The 22,689-nt window shown below is 34.9% G+C and overlaps 1 pseudogene; it reads left to right on the forward strand.

Moving 5' to 3' along the window:
* Positions 1-1,606: 1,606 nt before the first annotated feature.
* LOC131875129 (uncharacterized) lies at positions 1,607-6,765 on the forward strand (annotated as a pseudogene).
* Positions 6,766-22,689: the final 15,924 nt, after the last annotated feature.

Here is a 22,689-nt window from a genome sequence, read left to right on the forward strand (position 1 = left end):
TTCAGAGATCCCAGGAACACTTGCATGCAAATACCTATCACAAGAGAAGAATGGAAGCACATAAAGAAAAAAAACATAAATGCTTTGATACCATATAGGAGTTGAGAAAATACAGCACCACAGGAGCCCAAATAATCTCTGCAAGCTAAAAAACTTGTTACAAGGAGAAGCAATGAAGCAAATCATAGAAGGAAAGAATACACAGGAAAAATATGCTCCCAAAATTCATTGTCAATAATAATCCTTCTTCGTACAATGAAAAGAAAGAACTCAATCTTTATTAGGTCAAGAAACCCTAAAAGGGAAAACCTAGGTTTGCACATAATAATTAATTAAAATAATTAATTATATGCACCTAAAGTTAGCTTAAGTGTAAAAGAGATAAAGGGAACTTAAATAATTAAACAAATAATGTTTAATTAATCAAGTAAATACTTGAATACTCTAACACCCTCCCTTAAGCTAGACTGAGGGAGAAGCTAAAACCTAGAACAACTAATGAAAGCAATAAAGATGGGTCCCGACAACAAGGCCTGATCAGGTACCCAAATACAATGAAATCTCTATGAACTGGAGAAATAGAGAAAACCACATGGGAACAAAACTCTACTCCAAAAAGAGATGAAAAAAAAATATCACTGAAGCATGAAGAACCTGCAAACTCTATCAAAGAATAACTGCTGATCTGAAGAACATCCACTGAACTAGAACATGACCAGGTAGAGAAGACTGTAATCTGCATGAGTGCCCTCAAATGACACTACTCAAATCAGGAGGCAAAAAAGGCAAAAACAACTGAAATCGAAGATACAGATGGCATGAGAAACCAAAGCCTAAAGAGCTGATCAATCGAACCATGGAAGTAGTAGAACCAATAGGATAAACCTCCCCATAATGCGGAAGTGGGAGAGGGATAGGAACACTGAAAAGGATAGCCAAAAACAACTGCATGATGAAGAACCAAGAACTTCAAAGGTCCTGAGACACATCATCATGAGGTGAATGTCATGGAAGGAACACTCACTGGACAAAGGAAGATGGCAAACAACAGGCAAACATCAACCCCCTCATGGCACTTGATCAATAGTGCATGTACAACAAGACACAAAATATGCAAGATTCCAAGTAAACAATGCGTAATGGCACTTTATCTCAGTGCGTTTGCATAAATACAAGCTATAATGATAAGAAGACTAGAAATAGAAACGTGAACCAAAATAGAGACATCTTACTTAGAGATGAGATCCCACGACCTGAAACAACCACGATATCCACTAGAGTGCTGAAAAGAAAAAAATTGAATAAAATATGCATGGAGCAAAATCTAGAAATAAAACTTAGATGACTGGAAAGTACACAGCACATGCTTTCTGAAAATATAAAGTTTTTGAAAAACGGAGGTCGGATGCTCATTCTATGGCTCCCAGAGTGCAAAAACTAGACCTCACTTTGATTGAAAAAAAAACATAGTCAAACAGAAAAATTGGAAAAAAATACCAACACCATGAGGTTAGCCTCAAAACTAGCTTTCTGATGCTTATTTGTTTTTGAAAAAATGACTCTGTATGCCCAAGATAGGGCCAAAAAACCAAATCCCCCCTGAAAAATGCCAAAAAAGAGGTCTGGTGGCTTGTTTGGGCAGAGGAGGCTAGGGAGCGGTGCTCCGGTGGTGGACGGGAGGAGCTCTAGTGGCCGACGGTTGAGCTTGGTGGCCAAGCGATGCAGGAAGGTTGCAAGTAGCGCCAGGGGGTCGGGCGGAGCAGGGGCCAGGCAGAGAAGTGGGTCAGGGAGCAGATCGGTGGCGTGGGCGGCGGGCCGGGGAGCTGAGCGGTGGCCGGGAGGAGCAGGGGTCGAGTGGCTGAGCGGGGACCAGGAGCTAGGGACCTTAGGCGGTGGGGGCTATAGGGAGCAAAGGTTGGGGGCTGCAAGCAGCGGCGGGTCGGTCAGGTGGCGGGAGGTTGAGCGGCAGCCGGGGAGCTGGGGGTCGCAGGCAGCGGTGGGGTCGCCGAAGGGGCCGGCGGTGCCGGAAAGTGCAGGGAGGCTGGCAGGGGTGCAGGGCCCAAGGTCCTATAGGGCCTGCGTGGTGGCAAGGGGCCCCATGGTACCCTGCATACCATGGGGTTGCCCCCCCAAAAAAAATTTGCAAAAAAAAAAAAAAAATTTAAACCTTATTTTCTTCCTTTGCTTTTTTTTTCAAGAATTTTTTTTTAATAAAAAAACAAAAATTTGGCCTGCATGTCGTAAAAAGGCAAAAAAAAAAATTCAAAATTCTTTTTCTCGATCTTTGTGCTAAGGTCGTACGACCTGGATCTAAGAAAAAAATGCTCCCGGAGGCTCAGGAACCAAAATAGGTCAAATTTTATAAGGATTGTATTGTGAGTGTTCCTTCCACGACACCATGTACTTGCTCTAATACCATGAAGAAGTTGAAGAAATACAACTTCAGAGATCCCAAGAACACCTACATGAAAATACCTGTCACAAGAGAAGAATGGAAGCACATAAAGCAAAAAAACATAAATGCTTTGATACTATATAGGATTTGAGAAAATACAACACCACAGGAGCCCAAATAATCTCTACAAGCTAAAAAACCTGTTACAAGGAGAAGCAGTGAAGCAAATCATAGAAGGAAAGAATACACAGGAAAAATATGCTCCCAAAATGTATTGTCAATAATAATCCTTCTTCGTACAATGAAAAGAAAGAACTCAACCTTTAATAGGTCAAGAAACCCTAAAAGGGAAAACCTAGGTTTGCACATAATAATTAATTATATGCACCTAAAGTTAGCTTAAGTGTAAAAGAGATAAAGGGAACTTAAATAATTAAACAAATAATGTTTAATTAATCAAGTAAATACCCGAATACTCTAACAATATTTACCTGTGTGATGGATGCACTCGAATGTTGTGTATGCCCACTCAATTCTCGTAGTCAATCAACCACAGCTGAATAGCCTTGCTGGTAGGCAATTCTCTTGTCATCTTCTGTGGGCGCTCTATTGAATTCAAAGCCCTGCATTTTTGCTTGGTACCATGAATTTTGCTTGCATTGTTTGATAAAAAAAAATGTTTGCAATTTATTAATATTTTGATGCAATATTTCGTTTACATGAGATACTTACAATTCGTGCAGCAAGTTTCATGTAACCACCAGAGCCGAGTTTGTCTTGCTCGTACTTTTCTTGCCTTGCCTTGGTTGCCTTTGACGTGTCACTCGGTCTATAAAAAGTTTGAAATATGTTAGATTATATAAATATAAAGAGTAATTAATTAGTAACCTTCAAGTTCACCAACAACAATACAGTGGAGAGAAGAGTTGTCTGCGAGCCTTCGTAAAGGGCCTCAGATGCCTTCTCAAGTAGAGGGACATCATGAACAACATCAAGGTCATCTTCATCATCATGATCAGCTATGCAAGTAGTAAATGAGTAATGGATCAATATAATTGTACCATCATCTTCAATTGTGTTTTCTGGCTCATGATCATCATCTTCCATGGGATCATTATCTTCAGCTTCGATATTCACATCTCCATGTTCGTCCACTTCGAAAACCATATTCTCAGGGTTGTGTTGATCCATACCATGTGCTCCGGGGTGCTCGACCTATATAAAATTGATAAACATAAATAAACCATGATCATGATCTCATCATCACATGATTTATTATATATATAAATTGTTAAAACAATATAATGAAAAACTTACCAATGGATGATAATCATGTCCACCTTCAATGTGACCATGCAGCCTACAATGTTTCTTCGTTATTTTGATTAGAAGTCTTCTAGTCTTTAACCCCTTACAAATTTTGCACAGACAATAACATTTTCCATCACCTTTTCTTTTCAAGTTAGACCACAATCTAGCAATTGTCTCCTTCTTTTGTTGTTCGTTGATATTGTCTGACATGGTCTTTCTTCACAGGCAAGAAAATTGGGCTATAGAACTAGTTATATAGAAGTTGAAATGTTAGTTATGAAATCACGTTTAAGTATAATATACCGAATCAAATTACTTGAAAATAGATATTATCATCATTGAACCAAAACCATCTAACTCTTCTTTTTCATCCTAAAACATATCTAATGGCTTTGTGGTATGAAATCCTTGTATAAGATATTAAGTTGATTGATGTCTAATTGGGGTAATCCATGAGTGTGTAATGTAAATTCAATATCCTAAACATTGGAGAGACCTTATGTGACTTGCCTAATCAATGTGGTTGTTGTCCTAATATGAAATACTAAGTTCTACCCTTTCCTTTGCATCAAACTTCTCACATCATGTTTCTTCAACAAAACACACTAATATGAATTGAGCCAACACCATGAGGATAGGGTCAAGTATCAATATGGAAACTAATCGTAATACGTGAAGACGAGGTTCACACATAAGTGTTGGCTCTCAACAATGCCACACTTCCAAAATTGTCAGTCTCAAGACTTATCCTATTGGGTGAGTACTCATTGATGGCCACAAGGCCAAATCAATGTATGTAGGCTTTGAACTCCTAACTCTAGGCTAGGAGGACCCTATAGAAGTTCTATGAACACTCACTTGGTCTAGGGGTTTCACTAGAGATATTGAATAGGAGGACCTAGAAGAACCATCACTAGTGATATTGAATAAGAGATAGACTTCTACTGCTGCATTAAAAGCATTGGCATGTTCTTCATTTATTGATGTAAACTCTCTGTGATGCCACCACAACCAACAAAGGTGTATAAAGTTCTTTGCAATGCATGGATTTTTAGGATTGTCCTTTGAGAAAATAGAATTAAAGTATGGAAGCAGGATCTGCCAGCTCCTGAGGGAATCTTGATGAAAAACAATTGTAAAACATTTGGGTGAGCTTATATGCAAAAACTCATGCTTCCTGATGGGTTTATGTATAGAAATAAGCATGAATTAAGTGGTAAAGGGGCTTCTAGAAACAAGAGGGACAGAGAGGTAGTGGAAGTGAAAACTTCTGGTGTTGTGTCTGCTCCATCTCAGAATGGGAATGGTGAAGGTGTTGTAAGAGGAGCTAAGAAGGGTGTTGGAAGAAGTGGGGATGTTTACATTCCCCCATTTAAGCTGGCTCAAATGATGAAAGATGTGGAAGACAAGAGTAGTGTGGAATATCAGCGCATGACATGGGATGCCCTTCGGAAGAGTATCAATAGGTTAGTAAACAAGGTAAATGCATCTAACATCAAGAACATCATTCCAGAGTTGTTTACAGAGAATCTCATCTATGGGAGGGGTCTATTTTGTAGGTCTTGTATGAAATCCCAAATGGCATCCCCTGGATTTACAGATGTTTTTGCTGCATTGGTTCTTGTGGTAAATACAAAATTTCTTGAAGTTGGCAATCTGCTTTTATGAAGAATTATTTTGCAGCTTAAGAGGGCATACAAATGCAATGACAAGAACATGTTGATAGCAGCAGCCAAATTCATAGCTCATTTAGTGAATCAACAAGTTGCACATGAGATCATTGCCTTGGAACTTCTCACCCTTTTACTAGAGAACCCCACAGATGACATTGTAGAGGTTGCTATTGGGTTCATGAAAGAATGTGGTTCTTGTTGTAAGACCTTTCACCCAAAGGTCTCTATGGGATTTTTGAAAGATTTAGAGATATTCTCCATGAGGGGGAAATTGACAAACGAGTACAGTTTTTAATTGAAGGCCTTTTCGCAATTCGCAAAGTTAAGTTTGAGGGTCATCCAGTTGTGCGTCTAGAATTAGATCTTGTAGAGAAAGAAGATCAATTAACACATGAAGTTTTCCTAGAAGATGAACTTGATCAAGAAGCTGGTTTGGATGTTTTCAAGCCAGATCCTGATTTCTTAGAGCATGAGGCAACCTATGAAAAACTGAAGAAAGATATCCTTGGAGATGCTTCTTCAGATGAAGCAGAAGGGGAGAATGATCTAGGTGATGATTTAGATGATGATGATGATGATGAAGAGGAAGGTGAGGAAGCACTAAGAATATAGGATGAGACAGAGACAAACTTAGTCAATTTAAGACGTACAATTTATTTGACAATCATGTCAAGTGTTGATTTTGAGGAAGCTGGTCATAAGCTACTAAAGATCAAGCTTGAACTTGGTTAAGAGATGGAATTATGCATCATGCTATTAGAATGCCATAGTCAAGAGAAAACATACCTTCATTATTATGGTCTTCTTGGGAAAAGATTTTGTATGATCAATAAAATTTATCAGGAATTTTTTGATAAGTGTTTTGTACAACAGTATTCTATGATACACAGACTAGAAACAAATAAACTATGTAATGTTGCAAAGTTTATTGCCCACTTACTTGGCACAGATGCTCTTCCATGGCATTGTCTTGCTTACATACGTCTGACAGAGGAAGATACTACTTCCTCTTCCTATATTTTTATAAATATTCTCTTCCAGGGGCTGGCAGAGCAGCTTGGTATATTGTTGCTTAATGAAAGGTTGAACGATCCAACAATAGAGGAGTCTTTTGATTCAATTTTTCTAAAGGACAATCCCAAAAATTCACGGTTTGCTATCAATTTCTTTACTTCTATTGGTCTTGGTGGTATCAGTGAGAGTTTACGTGAGTATTTGAAGAATATGCCAAGGCTTATAATGCATCAACAAAAGTCTATTCCTGAGTCAGATGAATCTACCTCTAATGACAATTCTTTTAGTTCATCAGGTTCATCAGATTCTGATACATCAGACTCAGATCTCGAGAGTGAAACTGACAGTGAGAGCAGTAAGGAGTCACCGAGAAAGAAAAATAATTCAAAGCATGACAATGAGTATGAAAAAACAAGAAGAAAGAAAAGGGCAAGGGCATCTGACTCGAAGGATGAAAGTGACAGTGAAAAAATCAGAAGGAAAAAGAAAAGGAATTAAAAATCTTTCTAGTCAATTATTCAAGGCTCCAGTAGACACCATTTTCCTGGACTGTGACAAACAAAAGAATCACTCCCAAGTGCTTTGGTTTTATAACAGATGATTAGAAGATGCTACAATGTTGTCTTATGTATTTTAATAGCCACAGGTTTTAGAGTTATGTACTTGATAAGTAATGGATAAACAGTGTTAGGAGGAGAAAATATTGAAGGCCAAGGGCAGATTGTGATAATACTAGATCAATGAATCCTGTTATTTATTGAGTATTTCTTGTTTTCCATGTTGTGTGATGTACCATAAGCAAACTAGAAATCTAAATTCAATAAGATGCTTTGTGCTTAGATATTACTTTGAAAATGTCTTCTATATCTCCCCATGGATTTGGGTATATGCTACTGCCTGGGTTTTGTCTCTTTACTATCTCCTTGATGTCAAATGCTATCCATGAGCATAAATATGACAAACCCAATGTATGCAGACCTTGAGTAATCAGACAAACCTTATATTTCTCATCAATCAAACTATAATGCCTATTACTTCTATAGATGGTCAGGTTTGCATTGAGACCAGTATAATCAGTACCATTTTAGCATTGACATTGTACCTAATATTGATTTGATACCCGTGTTGTGAATGAGTAAAGAAAACAATTGATCCCTGACAAAAATTCCTTAAAACTGATAGTTTTATTACCTTTCCAATTACAATTGTTGAAAGCTAGATATACTCACTTCTGGATTATGATAAATAGCAAAATTGTAATATTAATCTTGTAATGTTATAAAATATTCTGGGATATAATCTTTTGTTTACAGGAAAGATACTGCACCTACCTCCGTACAAAAGAAACAATCAGACATAAACCCATCAGGAAGCATGAGTTTTTGAATATAAGCTCGCCCAAATATTTTATGATTATTTTTCATCAAGATTCCCTTAGGAGCTGGTAGATCCTACTTCCATACTTTAATTCTATTTTCTCAAAGGACAATCCTAAAAATCCATGCATTGCAAACAACTTTTTACACCTTTGTTGGTTGTGGTGGCATTACAAAGAGTTTACATCAATAAATGAAGAACATGCCAATGCTTTTAATGCAGCAGTAGAAGTCTATCTACTATTCAATATCTCTAGTGAAACCCCCATGATCTTTTTGTTGGAGTAGAATTTGTTATATTCTAGAAAGGGTCTTGTCCTTTGTTGATGGGATATTCATCGACCTCAAGAAATAATTGTTCTTTTCTCCAACAAGAAGTGGAACTAAATGAAGATCTAGCACCATGAAATGAATCCTCAAAATAATTACTATAGTTAGTTTTGGTAGATAATGAACTGGGTAAAATACTAATGTGGCTTTAGGAAACATTATGTACTAGCTTAGCATACTCTAACAACTTTGGTGCGACATGCTACATCCAATTAAGCCTCCATCGGTATCTCTATTGTGTTTATGATCTCTAGATTTATGATCTCTATAATATAAAAATCCCATATTTATGTTTCCATGCATCTATACCACAACACAAACATCATGCTAGTGTTTAGCAATAGCAATTGATATCCTAATTATAGAATGTGAAATATGCACATAACTATGAATAAAGATTAAGAAAAACAAAGAAAGATGCTTATTGCAAACATAAATGACTAATGGACAAGAATTGAATTCATTGTAGATAGTTTTGAATATCAAATTCACTTATTTGTGTGCATTTAGTAACTCATGTACTTGTGGCCAACCATTTATCTCTTTCATAAATTAAACATTTATTAATAACATTAAATGGCTGAGCAATTATGTTTTAGTTGAAATTGAAAATAAAATATTTTATTTCAGGACAACTCACACTATTCCCTATCATATTTTATACTCTTGGTTTTGTTAGTAGTGGTTTGATGTCTTTGGAGCTGATCATTGCATTTTTTTAGTTACGTTTGCCAGTGTACTCCTAGCTTGTGCCAAAATGGGAGCTTTGGAACAGGGTATGGACATCCATCAAAGCATAAAAGATAGAGGAATTTTGTCAGATGTAGTTGCAACTGCTCTATTAGACATGTATGCAAAATGTGGAAGCATAGACAAGGGACGAGAACTATTTGACAGATTGCCTCAAAGAAATGTGGTTTCCTGGACTGCAATGATTACCGGATATGTACAAAATGGATTTGTTGAGAATTCTTTAGAAACTTTCAAGCAAATGCAATCGGCAGGTGTAAATCCAAATTCCACGACCATTGCTACTATCCTCTCTGCCTGTGCCAAAATGGGAGATTTGGAACAGGGTATGGACATTCATCAAAGCATAAAGGATAGAGGAATTTTGTCAGATGTTGTAGTTGCAACTACCTTGGTAGACATGTATGTAAAATGTGGAAGCATAGACAAGGCACGTGAACTATTTGATAGAATGCCTGAAAGAAATCTTGTCTCATGGATTGCAATGATTGCTGGATATGCACAAAATGGATTTGTCGAAAAGGCTTTAGACACTTTCAAGCAAATCAAATTGGCAGGCATAAAGCCAAATTCCACAACCTTTGCCAGCATCCTCCCTGCCTATGCAAAAATGGGAGCTTTGGAACAAGGTATGGACATCCATCAAAGCATAACGGATAGAGGGATTTTGTTAGGTGTTGTACTTGTAAATGCCCTGCTTGACATGTATGTAAAATGTGGAAACATGGACAAGGCTCGTTAATTGTTTAATACGATGTCAGAAAGAGATGTGATCTCATGTGAACAATAAACATCCATGTATATGGGAGGAAGGGATTTTTGTGACAAAATTGAACGCTCACTCCTCAATCATAGTTCTATGGTTTTACGAGGAGTGGATTCCTACAGGGTATTACGCATTTAGGGAACCGCACCTTTGACTAGAATCCATCTGGCCTGAGATTGGATAATCAACATGAATACGAGATTGACCAATTTGCATTAAAAATTAGGGCAATTCTGGCCTGAGATTGGATAATCAATATGAATACGAGATTGACCAATTTGCATTAAAAACTAGGGCAATTAACCACCACATGTCTCATTTCCTAACATCTTTTGCATAAAAAAGGAATCTCTTGAATGGTATATTTTTTGCAACATGAAATTAAGGTGAAGAATCTACCTCCTTCGCGGGATTGCAAGCAATGCCACAAATGCCTTCGACACGGGTTTGATGTTGTTGGGGGTTGAAGTCGCCATGGATGCCTACGTGGGATTGCAATGCACAAATGAATTGCCCTCTTCTTTTTTTTTTCAGTAATGGTTGTTGTTGTCGGAATTACAATGAACTCGAGCACTTTTTTGAAAAAAAGAAAATTTTCATTGCTAATGCCTTCTTCGTTGAAACCAAATGGCAAATTGCCATCGGAATTACGACAAATTCGGGCATTTTTTCAAAAAAAAATCAAATTTGTCCACAATATACCTTCTCCGTCAGAAACCTCAGTCGGAAATCTAGTCCAAATGTATTAGTGTTAGTTAACTGGTCAGTTAACTGATTTGATCAATTAGTTATAATTTTCAACATGTGTTGTAGGAGATTGATTTGAAAGTAAATTTCATTTTGATTTGAATTTGAATTTAGATTTTCGAATGTTGAAATGCACATGAGATTTACTGAAATTTATTGAAATTCAGATTTGATGAAATGTGAATCTGAGGGAAAATGAAATTAAATGGAATTATTTGAAATTTGAATCTGGGGAATTGGAAGAAATAATTAATTAATTAAATAATTTAAATAAAATTATTTAATCATTAGAAATAGAATTAACTAATAATAAAGATTATTTAATTAAGGAAATAATTGCAATTAATTAAATGAATAAAATTTAATTAATATTTGAGGAAGGGTTAAATGATGAAACGATTAAGAAATAGAAATTGGATAATTAGTAAGAAAAATGAATAATGATGATTAGGTCAATTGAGAAGAATCGATTAGCTTAATTAAACAGTTGAAGAATTATTCAATTAATAAGACAAATAATTAGCAATGATCAATGAGACATTTTTAGGTGTCTACATATATATGTGTATATATACTAATATATGTGATAATATATACATATGTATGTGTGTATATACATATATGTGTATACACACACACACAAATATATGTGTGTGTGTTATATATGTTATAAAAATATACATATATGTTATACACACACACACACACATATATTTGTGTGTGTGTGTGTACACATATATGTGTGTGTGTATATATACACATATATATGTATTTACATAGACACATATATGTGTGTGTATATATACACATATATATGTGTATATATACACACATATATATACACATATATGTGTATTTATATACATATATAGAGATATATATGTATATACACACACATATATATCTATATATGTGTGTGTGTATACATATACATATATATATAAATATATAGATATATATACATATATATGTATATATACATATACAGATATATACGTTCAAGTTTACCTTTGCATGCAGGGGGTTAAAACAGCTTCATCAACAGCTAGGGTGGCTTATATACATATACAAATATATACATATGTATGTATGCACACACACACACACACACACACACACACACACACACATATATATATATGTATATATATACATACATACATATATATACATATACATATAGATACATATACATATGCATATACGTATACATACATATATATACATGTGTGTGTGTGTGCGCGCGCATGTGTGTGTATATGTAGCATCCTAAATTGTACTTAATTACAATTTGGACTGCGTTTAGGGCTCTCACCTTAGCACCTACATCTCCATGCTTGATCGAGACCTATTTATGCCCCCACCATGCAATAATGGTCATATTATATAATTTTATCTTGTTGGACCTTTAACCCTAGCCCAAATATGGGATAGGACCATGGAGCTACACCATGGTCCTCCCTAATTGGGACCCATTTTGAATCCTTTTCCCTACTCAAAATTTGAGTAGGAAACCTTCCCTTATGTCGGCTTATGTCAGAAAATTAACATTGATGACAGGAAGTATGTAAGAAGGCCTTCCTCTCTCATTTGGATACACGAGGCATAAATGGATTTAAATTCCCTTTAAGAATTTCATTAATCAATTTAATTAAATCTAAAGTCTTCTTTTATCATTCCACACATCATAAAATTGGGCCCTTTACCCTAAGTGTGCCCCTTTTTATTCTTTCAATTAATTAATTCATCAAAAGCCCTAATTATGTCCTATTTCGACCTCCAAGGCCCGATTTCTCATATCTAAACATCTTTAACTTGGGATTCGCCTTATAATCACAATATAATGCATCCCTAAAAATTTGGAAAAAAGTTGGTTAGACTGATGTGATTCACATCGATCCCTACTTTTTATCCCCTAATTTTGGGATCATGATTTGGCGATATTATAATGTTCAAACCCGAATTGGTGTGAAAATATATCATTTATAGGTTGGCCTATGATCAAAGACAATGTTAGGGTTTCATACATATAGCCTTTCCTTTCCTCATTTGAAGGATCCATCAACAAACTCAATCCATGAACAAGCAATCAAAGGGAGCCTCTTGTGAAGTGAAAGTGGAGATTATGTGAAGTCTTCTCAAGCTTTCATCAAGTCTACATCAACCATTTTCATTCAACCATTATGAAGCAACTTTACATCACTCAATTTGCAAGCATGTGTGTGTGTGATTAGGGTTTTGTCATGTTCATGTCATTTCATACAACATATGTGATTACATTCAAGAAGAAAAGCATCATTATCAGTCATTGCAAATCTAAGGTATACCTTTCCATTATTTATTTCAAGCATTTGCAATATTTCATTCAAGGATGATTCCTAAACTAGGGTTTGACTTAGGAAAACCCCTATTCACAACCCCTTCTCTCTTCTTTATTTGTGCATAAAATAGGTATGGAGTTGGACTCTTTAGATTAAGCTTTATTCATAGAGATAAATAATCCCCCTTCATTGTGTGAAATGTTCAGAGGACCGATGTGATGTGCCACGGTCCTGACACTTTTCAGGAAATTTCAGGGAGCAAGTCTAATTCATCTTACATTACTCAAATCCAAATGCGTGCAAAAATCTCACATCTGTAGCTCATTGTTTTCTCAGTTTTAACTTCAATTTTCAGCATTTTACCCATATTCAATCCAAATTCACTTAGCATTTAGTCTTGATCTAATTTATGACTGGATCTAATGAATTCCCTATCCTCTTTTGAATGTAATGCCCCCCAAGTGAAGAATCAGTGGTTTTTATTCTTTTGGGTGGAAACCCTAAATTCTTCCACATTATAATATACATATATGTATGTATGTATGTATGTATGTATGTATGTATACATATATATATATATATAGACATATATGTATGTATGTATGTATGTATATATATGTATGTATGTATGTATATATAAAAATATATATATATGTATATATGTTGCCCCCATATTTGGCATACCTAAAATTTGAACTTCAAATCGGTCTCAATGTTGAATGGGGATCTAATGGGTGTTTATGCACAAGCAGTCAACATGCGATACAAGGTCGTTGTCAGTCAAAATATGAAAAATGGATGAATTTTGAAAATTACCAAGAATTGAGGAAAATCATTTTATAGACATGTTCTAAGAATCATTTTGTGTCATGTGGCTAATTTTCGTCTGAACCCAGTTCATAGTTTATCATATATTAAACTTTCAAATTTTGATGTCCCTCACCCAAAAATGATTAAAATATCTCATCCTAGGTATCATCATGAGGAATAAATTATTGTGTTTTCTCATTTCCCTACCATCAATATTTTTTTCAAATTTCAAAGCTTAATTCCTTACCATTTGAAAGTTATGGCCATTTTTCTTAAGTTTGCACATTAAATTTAATATATTTAAATTATTTTTCAAAAGATAATTGATATTTTAAATTAATTTAATATTTGTGATAATTTGAGGGAGAAAGTTATCTAAAAATTTCATTTTCTTTTCTCTTTTATTTTCCTCCATGGTCGATGGTTTTTGAGGTCAAGATCATAGTGTTTGTAAGAAATGGTTAAAGATGCTCCATTTTCGAGCATTTTTAACCCACATTTATAACCTCAAAAGAAGGAAAAAAAAAAAAAAAAAAGGTTAAGAATGCTCTAAAATGGAGCATCTCTAACCTTATTTCTTAACCTTGTGTGGGCTCTCTTTGTCAAGAAGGTTAGAAATGCTATGTTTTGGAGCATTCTTAACCTTTCCATGAGAGTTTTTGTGTGTACAAAGAAAATGCAATCTTATGGATTTTTGTAAGCAAGAACAAAATGAGTAACAATGCAAACCTGCAACACAAGTTTTTCCTCCTTCCATAATCAAGAAAATGTTTTGCTTGGAGCTGCTCGATTTTATTTGTGCATAAAGGAGGATTGAGGGCATGGTACAAGTCGTGACCATTAAAGCAAGACCACACTGCGAACTGCAGTGGTAGACATAACTACAAACTATGGAAGCATGGAAAAAGGTGTGAACTGCTCTGGTTAGAATCGCTTGACAGAATCATTGGGTTTTATGAATTGCAAATCGTGGACTCAAGCAAAGGCAAAATTGGAGGAATCGGCTGAGATTACTAGCAATGCTAAATGAAACCTGTAATGCCCCGCCAGGAAACCCCGAAGGGATAAGCCAAAATACAAGAATAGAGTGCAATAATTTTTATTTTTTATTTTTAAGATAAACACAACATAGAGATACAACAAGATATCAAAGATTCAGATTACATAGCAGAAGACATCAACTAACACCTAAAGAGTTTCCCAACGAGATTACTTAAATTTCACAATTCACTTAACTCACACAATTAATCCAATAAGCTGATTATCTTAATAACGAGATAATTCTTAATCAGGATAATTTCTTTCAGAAGATGGAAATATAAATCACAAGCAAGGATTCATCCATTAAGATATATTCATAATCTTCATACAAGCTTTTCATTAAAATACAGGCCATAAATCTAATATTCTAACACACTAGAATTTCATCATAACATATGAGATCTTTTCAAGCATACTTAATTTCCTTAACAACAACTGAATATATTCCATTACCCTAAGTTACATTCTTTCATATTCCAATTTATTGCATTTAAAAGACGATTGCATATATGCATCTATGATAAATCTCATCTAAACCACTTATGCATTCGATCGAAATGGCATTCAAGAAAGAACTGCATATAAACATTTAAAGTTAATTCCATCTTATCCACTTATACATTCTAACATAAGCTATTCACACACGATAAAGTTGAATAAGGGAAACATGAGAAAATAACATCACATAACACCATAATGATCTCGGAGTTCACCCCTAAAGGGCTACATCTCCAAGTCTGCTCAACTGCAAGACCCCTCTGATAATTAATAAAGTTAGGAATACAAGAGGTTACACCATTTACAATCCTGCCATCAAGGCGAATATAAACAATATACAAACGACCACATTGGTCAATTAATACATAAACGATCCCTGAAAAGAAAAGGATCCAGCTGAACATAATCAAAGCTAAAACAAAAGTCCAGGAGAGCATCCCCAAAACTGAGTCATCACCACCCAAGGTCTAACATGAAACCAGGTACTCACAAAGGCATAGACAATAGGACGACCCACAAATGTACTCCTAACAGGACAAAACGACAACATACTAGTGAACGTAGGGACAAGTGTCATCACACAACCTGGTACAGTTACCATGGCAAGTCTTCATAGGTCCAGGCCCCATACACCAGGTTACCCTGGCAACCTAATCCGAGCCTCCGGCCCATCCAAGCCTCATGTGGACCCACACATCCTCTCGTGAACACAAGGATGATGGATTGCCATTTCAAGCCTTCTCACAGCATGTCAGGTCTATGTTAGCACTCGTCCCATGTGTGAGGCAAATTTTATCTTACTTAGAGATTACATTCTAATCTACTATTAGGTTATCACTTATTAGACTCACTTTCGATGGGTTACCTAGCAGCCACTTTGGGCGTGGCCCCCAATCGAAAGCCACTTTCCCATACGACACTAGACTATACTCAGACGAACTCAAAAACCAAGGAATAGACATGGTCAGATGAACGGAGTTCAAAATGGAGAAATCCACCATTTGGTCAAGCATGACTTCATACGAGGTGCACTGACAGACAGTACTCTAACTAGAGACCTGACCGACTAAGGTCAACCATGAATCATCATTCGACACCCACATAGAGGATATGACCAAATACGACACCACCACAAAACAACAGTCAACTCGGAACCGAGGACTGAAACAGGTACCCCAAATCAATCCATACGATAGGGACCTATCAAACAAAGCATGACTTGCCATTACATAAGCAAAAGCGAATACAGAAATTAAACTCGCATAGGTAATATTCAGCAGATACAATCTTTTCCGAATTGATCTAAACATTAAAAGTCGATCAAGTTTTCTACATGATCTATGTTTTCAAAAAAATACACTAGCAGGAAATCATCATTGCAAGTTGAATACAATATCACAATTTGCAATAGTACCGTTGTCTATTTCTCAAACAGAGGAAAAATATAAATTAACCATTCATTTTACTAAATGAGAATAGCAGTAACTAAACAATTTTCCCAAATGATACTTAATTAAATTTTCAAAAGCACATCGTTTAAATTCATAATGTCCAAGGGTTAAATATTCATTTCTAACATTTCCAGATGGCCTATATCATTAAAATCTTCGAACAATATATATTCTTGAATAAAGTATGTTTTATCTCAAAAAAATTTCCAATATAAACAATATTTCATCTTTTTCAAAAGATGTTCCCCTAATATTATAGGTCCAAAAGGATTAAATATTAATTCATAAATATTTATAACCCTAGGGTTAATAAAATATACACAATTAATATTTAATATTGCATAATAATCCAATTAAGTATTAATCAACATATATACATTTATTCCCATTGATAAATATATATTAATATTAATTAATAATTAATTAAACACTTTATAGAAAAAAACTTTTAAACTAATAAATTTATTTATTAATTTATTTATTTTTAACTAAAAAAAAATAATAAAAAAAAAATACAAATTAAAAAAGGGGGGGATTTCCACGTGGACCCCACGTGGTCCCCATGGGAGCTCACGCAGCCCCAAAGGGGAAGCGCTGCTTCCCAAGGGAGCACGCAGCATCCCCAAAGGGAGCGTTGATGTTCCCAAAGGAAAGCACGCAGCACCCCTTGGGGTGCGCTGCTGTCCCAATGGGATACGCAACTCCCCAATATGATATACATTTTTTTTTTAATAATTTTTTTTTTTTTTTAATTTTAAAAAAAATCACTGCTAAAAAAAAACAACAGTTTCCAGCCAGTCTCAGCAGAGACTAAAATAATTAAATTTTTATTTTATACTCCATTTACAATTTCAAAGAAAACCCAGATTCTCTTAAACCAACAGCATATTTGCCAAATAAGATTTATTAACTTCCATATATCCAACCACAGACATATATCTCTGATTTAAAGCATGAAATTGAAGGTATTTATTTGGAACTTAATTTTTATTTTTAAAAGAACACAGAAATTTCTAGAATATGAGAGGTTTTCAAAATTGAAAGGATGATCCTTTTGGGCATAAGAAAACTCATTTTCCATGTAAGGATGCAAACAATAGACCAATACCAACTAATTCCACAATGACTCATAACCTCGAGGCAATCAATGGAGAAATTAAAACCAAATAGCATGAAGAACATCCAATGCCCATTTTTTTAAATTTAAACAATAACTAACTGATAACCAGAATTCCTACCTCAGTAAGCATTCCTGGAAAGGATCTGATGAAGAGCCCCAACCTGCAGCTCAAGAAATCCTTCTCCTTCCAAAACCCCCAAATTTCATCCCAAAAAAATTTTTCCAACAAAACATTTTTCCAAAAATATCCATCCTAAAAAAATTTCCAAAAGTCTAGGTTATAAGGAAGAATTGACCAAAATTTCATTTTTTTGGAATTAAAATTTTTATTTAAAATAATTCTCAAAAATAATTCTTTTCTAACTATATCAATAAATTGAATTGCTTTTCCCATTTAAAATTGATTTTCTCACTCAACTGAAATTTAACCTTTCTATTTCAAAAATGCCAAAAGATTAAATTAATTCTATTGCAATTAAATTTAAATCTTTCTTTTTCAACAACATATACAAAATGCATTTAATATTCAAAATCAACCCTTTAATTGAACTTACTCCCAATTTAAGACGAGCAATCCAATATCAACGATAATCGCATAACGAAATCCCGATTAATCTAGTCCAATAATCTTTAATGCACAAATACATATTTAATCAAATTGAATACTAAGGACTAATTAATCAATTTAACCATACACACCAAGCACGCAAACCAAGAAAGTCAACCAGACAGACGACTCGCAAACCCAACAAAAAGGGGATACCGATGACAACTGACGATGCTCACTTGAGCACGACTATGGTCAACTAGGGTCTTACGACCACCTAATCCAACTCTAAGGATTAAAGAGGTACACTCAAACCTGCAAATCCAAGTGAAGACGAACCTCGCACGCATGCGGCATTGTACCTGAAATCTCCTGCAACCAAGAGTCATACATGCATACATATATAAACTTAATGAAAGCGTTAGCCCGATATTAATACCACGAAATAGGAACACTAAACAACTTGCATACAACTAGTGTGAAAACCAAATCAACAGCTATGCATTAAATCAAACATCTGACTATAAAATTATATTAAGATAAACTGACCAAGATTAAACCGAGATTAGAAATTGATTAGGGCAGGGGTACTACAAAACCATCTAAAAATGATGCTTGTTGCACATATAAGATGACCAATATATGGGCGTCCATCTTAGCATATCAATGGGAGACTTTTGTCAGATATTATAAACATGCACACAAAATGTGGAAGCATAGACAATACACGTAAAGTGTTTGACATAATGCTTGCACGCAATAGTTTAATAGAATGCTTCGAAGAGATGTCACCCCATCGAAGGTATTGATTGCATGGGAGGCATTAAATGAATCTATTTTAAGATGTTTGAAACTTGAGGCCAATGCAATCTGCAGGATCAAAGCCAAACCACACAACCGTTGCTCGCATCCTACCTGCCTGTGCAAGAATACGAGTTTTCAAATCAGTTATGGATATTCATCAAAGCATCAAGGATAGAGGGATTTTGTGAAACATTATGGTTGCAACTACACTTGTATACATGTATGTGTGGATGTGCTCTGTTGGTGCACACATGTTTTGCATTAATATGAACTCATAATGTTGAAAAAGCCTCAAAATCTTTCCAACATATGCAAGTACATGGATTTGTGAAGCCTAATCGAAGTTTTCTACTTGGACGTACATGCAAAATATCGTACAACATAGAAAAATCTTGTGAATTGATTTGGTTTCATGAATACCATAGTTGCAAGATATCAGTCAAAATGGGAAGCTTTGGGACAGGTCATCCACATGCATCAAAGCACATTGGCTGGGACACTTTTGTCAGATTTTGCACTAACATGGATTAGTCGAAATGGATTTGAAAAATTTCAAGAGAAAATGCACATAACAAATGTAATTGGTAGGAACACAGCCCAAATCTTTGTTGATATCCTCTTGGCCCGTGAGCAGGAGCTTTTGAATAATATATGGACATCCACCAAACCATAGTATATGAAGATTTTTGTCAGGTATATGGTTTGAGATGTCATGATTGACTTGCTTGTAGAACTTGGAAGCATACACAAGGTGTAAATATCCATTTGGAAATCTTTCATAGTGTTCTCAAAGTCTGTGTAAAAGATGGATATTAAGGAATAGGCAATGAATGCCTTAAAATAATACCAGCTCATGGAATGCAATGATTATAGCAAGTGCACAAAATAAATCTCTTGAAAAGGCTTTAGAAACTTCAAGCAAATGCAAATGACAGAATGTGAGGCACCTTAGAAGCTTGATTGATCGCCCCAAGGAATGTCATCACAAAGAAGGAAATGGAATGATTGCATCATACATATTATGAAAAGATAGGGAAAGATAGGTCAAAGTCCAGGTTTTGATATTAATTTATCATTTGTCGTAGATAACATCTATATATATCATTTCTAAAGCTTTTTGTCTTTGAGATGTTGCAAAGGGTCTATATAAAAAGATGTTTATCCATTATAGATGACATGAAGTTGGCATCAAAGGAAAGTTGATGGTGAATGGCTACTTCATTATGCAAATGATCAAAGTAGAAACTTGTGGATGGTTGGATAGTGAGATGGTTACAAGCACCATAAATGAAGTAGACGAAGATGGAGAGTACCTCAATATAACTCGCAACTTTGTTTTTCATCAAAGTTATAAAGTTTCAAGTTGTTCTTTTTGTAAATGTGACTTTTGTCACTCATTGTAACTAAAGGTTAGAAAGTGGACCTTATTCATGCAAAAGTGAAGTAGTTTCTAACTAAACTCTTTTTGCATAAAAATGAGTTAGTTATTAACTTATCCAAAGTTAGTTACTAAGGTGGTTATTCTGGGAAGCCTATAAGTGCAAGGCGCTTTCATTTATAAAAGGGGGAAGACTTTTACGAGAGGGGGAAAACTCTACAGAATTTTGTAGAGAAACCAAGTGAGATCTTTTGATGTTCATACCTTTGTACTAAAGGGTTTTTGAACTTGTATATTTTCAAAAATAATAATTAAGAATGCATTGAGTTTGTGTGTCATAAATGTATTCATGAGTTATTATTACTAATTTCTCATATGTTGAATTAGTAATCCCTTTATGTATTGGCAAAATCTATTGATGAAACACATCATTTCATGGTATCTTGACTTGCATGTGCTAGTACAACCTATCTCTTCATTTGTTGAGGTTTATTGTATTTCTTTCATCATCGTTGCATGACTAACCTATTTGTTGTAACCCCTTTTTGTAATTGTTATCATTTATGGAATCCTACTTGGTATTTGCATGTCTTCTAGTAGGGTTTTTTGTTATTAATATTGGTTTAAGTTCTATGTTTTCTCCTTTATGTACTTTCAGGTTAAAAGTACACAAAAATCCTAAATATCCCATCATATGAGGGAGTTACCCCTTTTAAATGTAGAGGAAGATTGTGGTTTTACTACAATCTCTCCAACTGTTGGAACGTTTGTCACTGCTCATCTGGCAAACAGGGTCAGTTTTAGATAAACGACCGCAGTGACAAATCTGTTTACCAACAATATATATATGTGTGTGTGTGTGTGTGTGTGTGTGTATAAATATACATATATATACACATACACACACATATATATATACATATATGTGTATGTATATATATACATATATGTGTATGTATATATATACATATACATATACATATACATACATATATACATACATATGTATGTGTGTGTATGTGTATGTGTGTGTGTATATGTATACATATATAGATATACATATACATATATACATCTATACATATACATATACATATATACATATATGTATATATATGTAGATACTTAAATTAATTATTTTAATTAATTTATTTAATTTTCTTGCATAATTAATTTATTAATTATGCCAATCCCTATTCTTTCTCAATATTAATTAAATATAATTAATATTGTCACTATAGTCTAGTGATTAATTTATTTAATAAATCAATCTACCGTTATTCTTCTAAAAAATCCCTCAAATTAATTCTCTACAAATCCCCCCTTTAATTAATTAATCTCAATTAATAAATTCTTACAAATCACCTTTTCCTAGTCCATCATTAACCTAATGAATTCTTCCAAAGCACCCCTACTCTCACTTATCATTATTCTTTTAATTTTTAATTTCATCCACTCATTCTCTCTCCTAGTCAAATCCTCCTACAAATCTCATTTGTCCTAATATCATTTGTCCTAATCCCTCTCCTAATGAGTTGCTAGTGCCTAATCCTAATGATTAGCCACAAAGTCAACTCCTTGTCTCCTCACTCACCCACCTTCCTTAAATGCCCTTTTCCTAGGTGAATGTGAGATTTTCAAAATCTCACATTCCTCTAGGTATCCCTTCACCCAAGGAATTTTTAATTCCTCTCTATTCCTCCAATCCCTATGAGCATTCTTATAAGTAATTTTTAATTCCTTCTTCTCATCACTCAAGGTATATTTTATTCCTTTTCTCTTCCCTAGGTGCATTGGGAAGCCTTCCCAATGAACCTTGAGGAGTGTTGAGACAAGAAATACCTTTAAGGCATATCTCTTGGACTCCACACTTGTCTTGTCATCTCCTCTTGGTCCATGTGTGGGCTCACATTGTAGTACATCTACCCTAATCAGATTTTTAAAACTGTTTTGACCTTGGTTGATTTACCATGATGTAATGTTATAGTCAGATATTATGATTATTGTGTGTACCTGTAAATGTGTTTTCGCATTGATTCTTATGTAAGTTTATTTTTTCTTCTGATTCATGTTATTAGTCTCGGGCTAACACTTTGGTTAAATATATGTATGCAGGTGTGGTTCATGATAGCAGGAGATAGCAGGTATAGTACCGCATAGGTACGAGGTTCGTCTCCACCTGGATTCGCAAGTTTGAGTGTACCTCACCGGCCCTAAGAGATTGGATTAGGTGGTCGTAAGACCCTCATTTTACCCTAGTCATGCTTAAGTGAGCGTCGTCAATTGTCCATTAGTTTCCCCTTGGGTTGGGTATGAGGGTTGTGTATCTGGTTGGCTTTCTTGGGTTGCATGTTTTA

Source organism: Cryptomeria japonica, chromosome 4 (assembly GCF_030272615.1).
Source record: "Cryptomeria japonica chromosome 4, Sugi_1.0, whole genome shotgun sequence".
NCBI classification, from domain to species: Eukaryota; Viridiplantae; Streptophyta; class Pinopsida; order Cupressales; family Cupressaceae; genus Cryptomeria; species Cryptomeria japonica.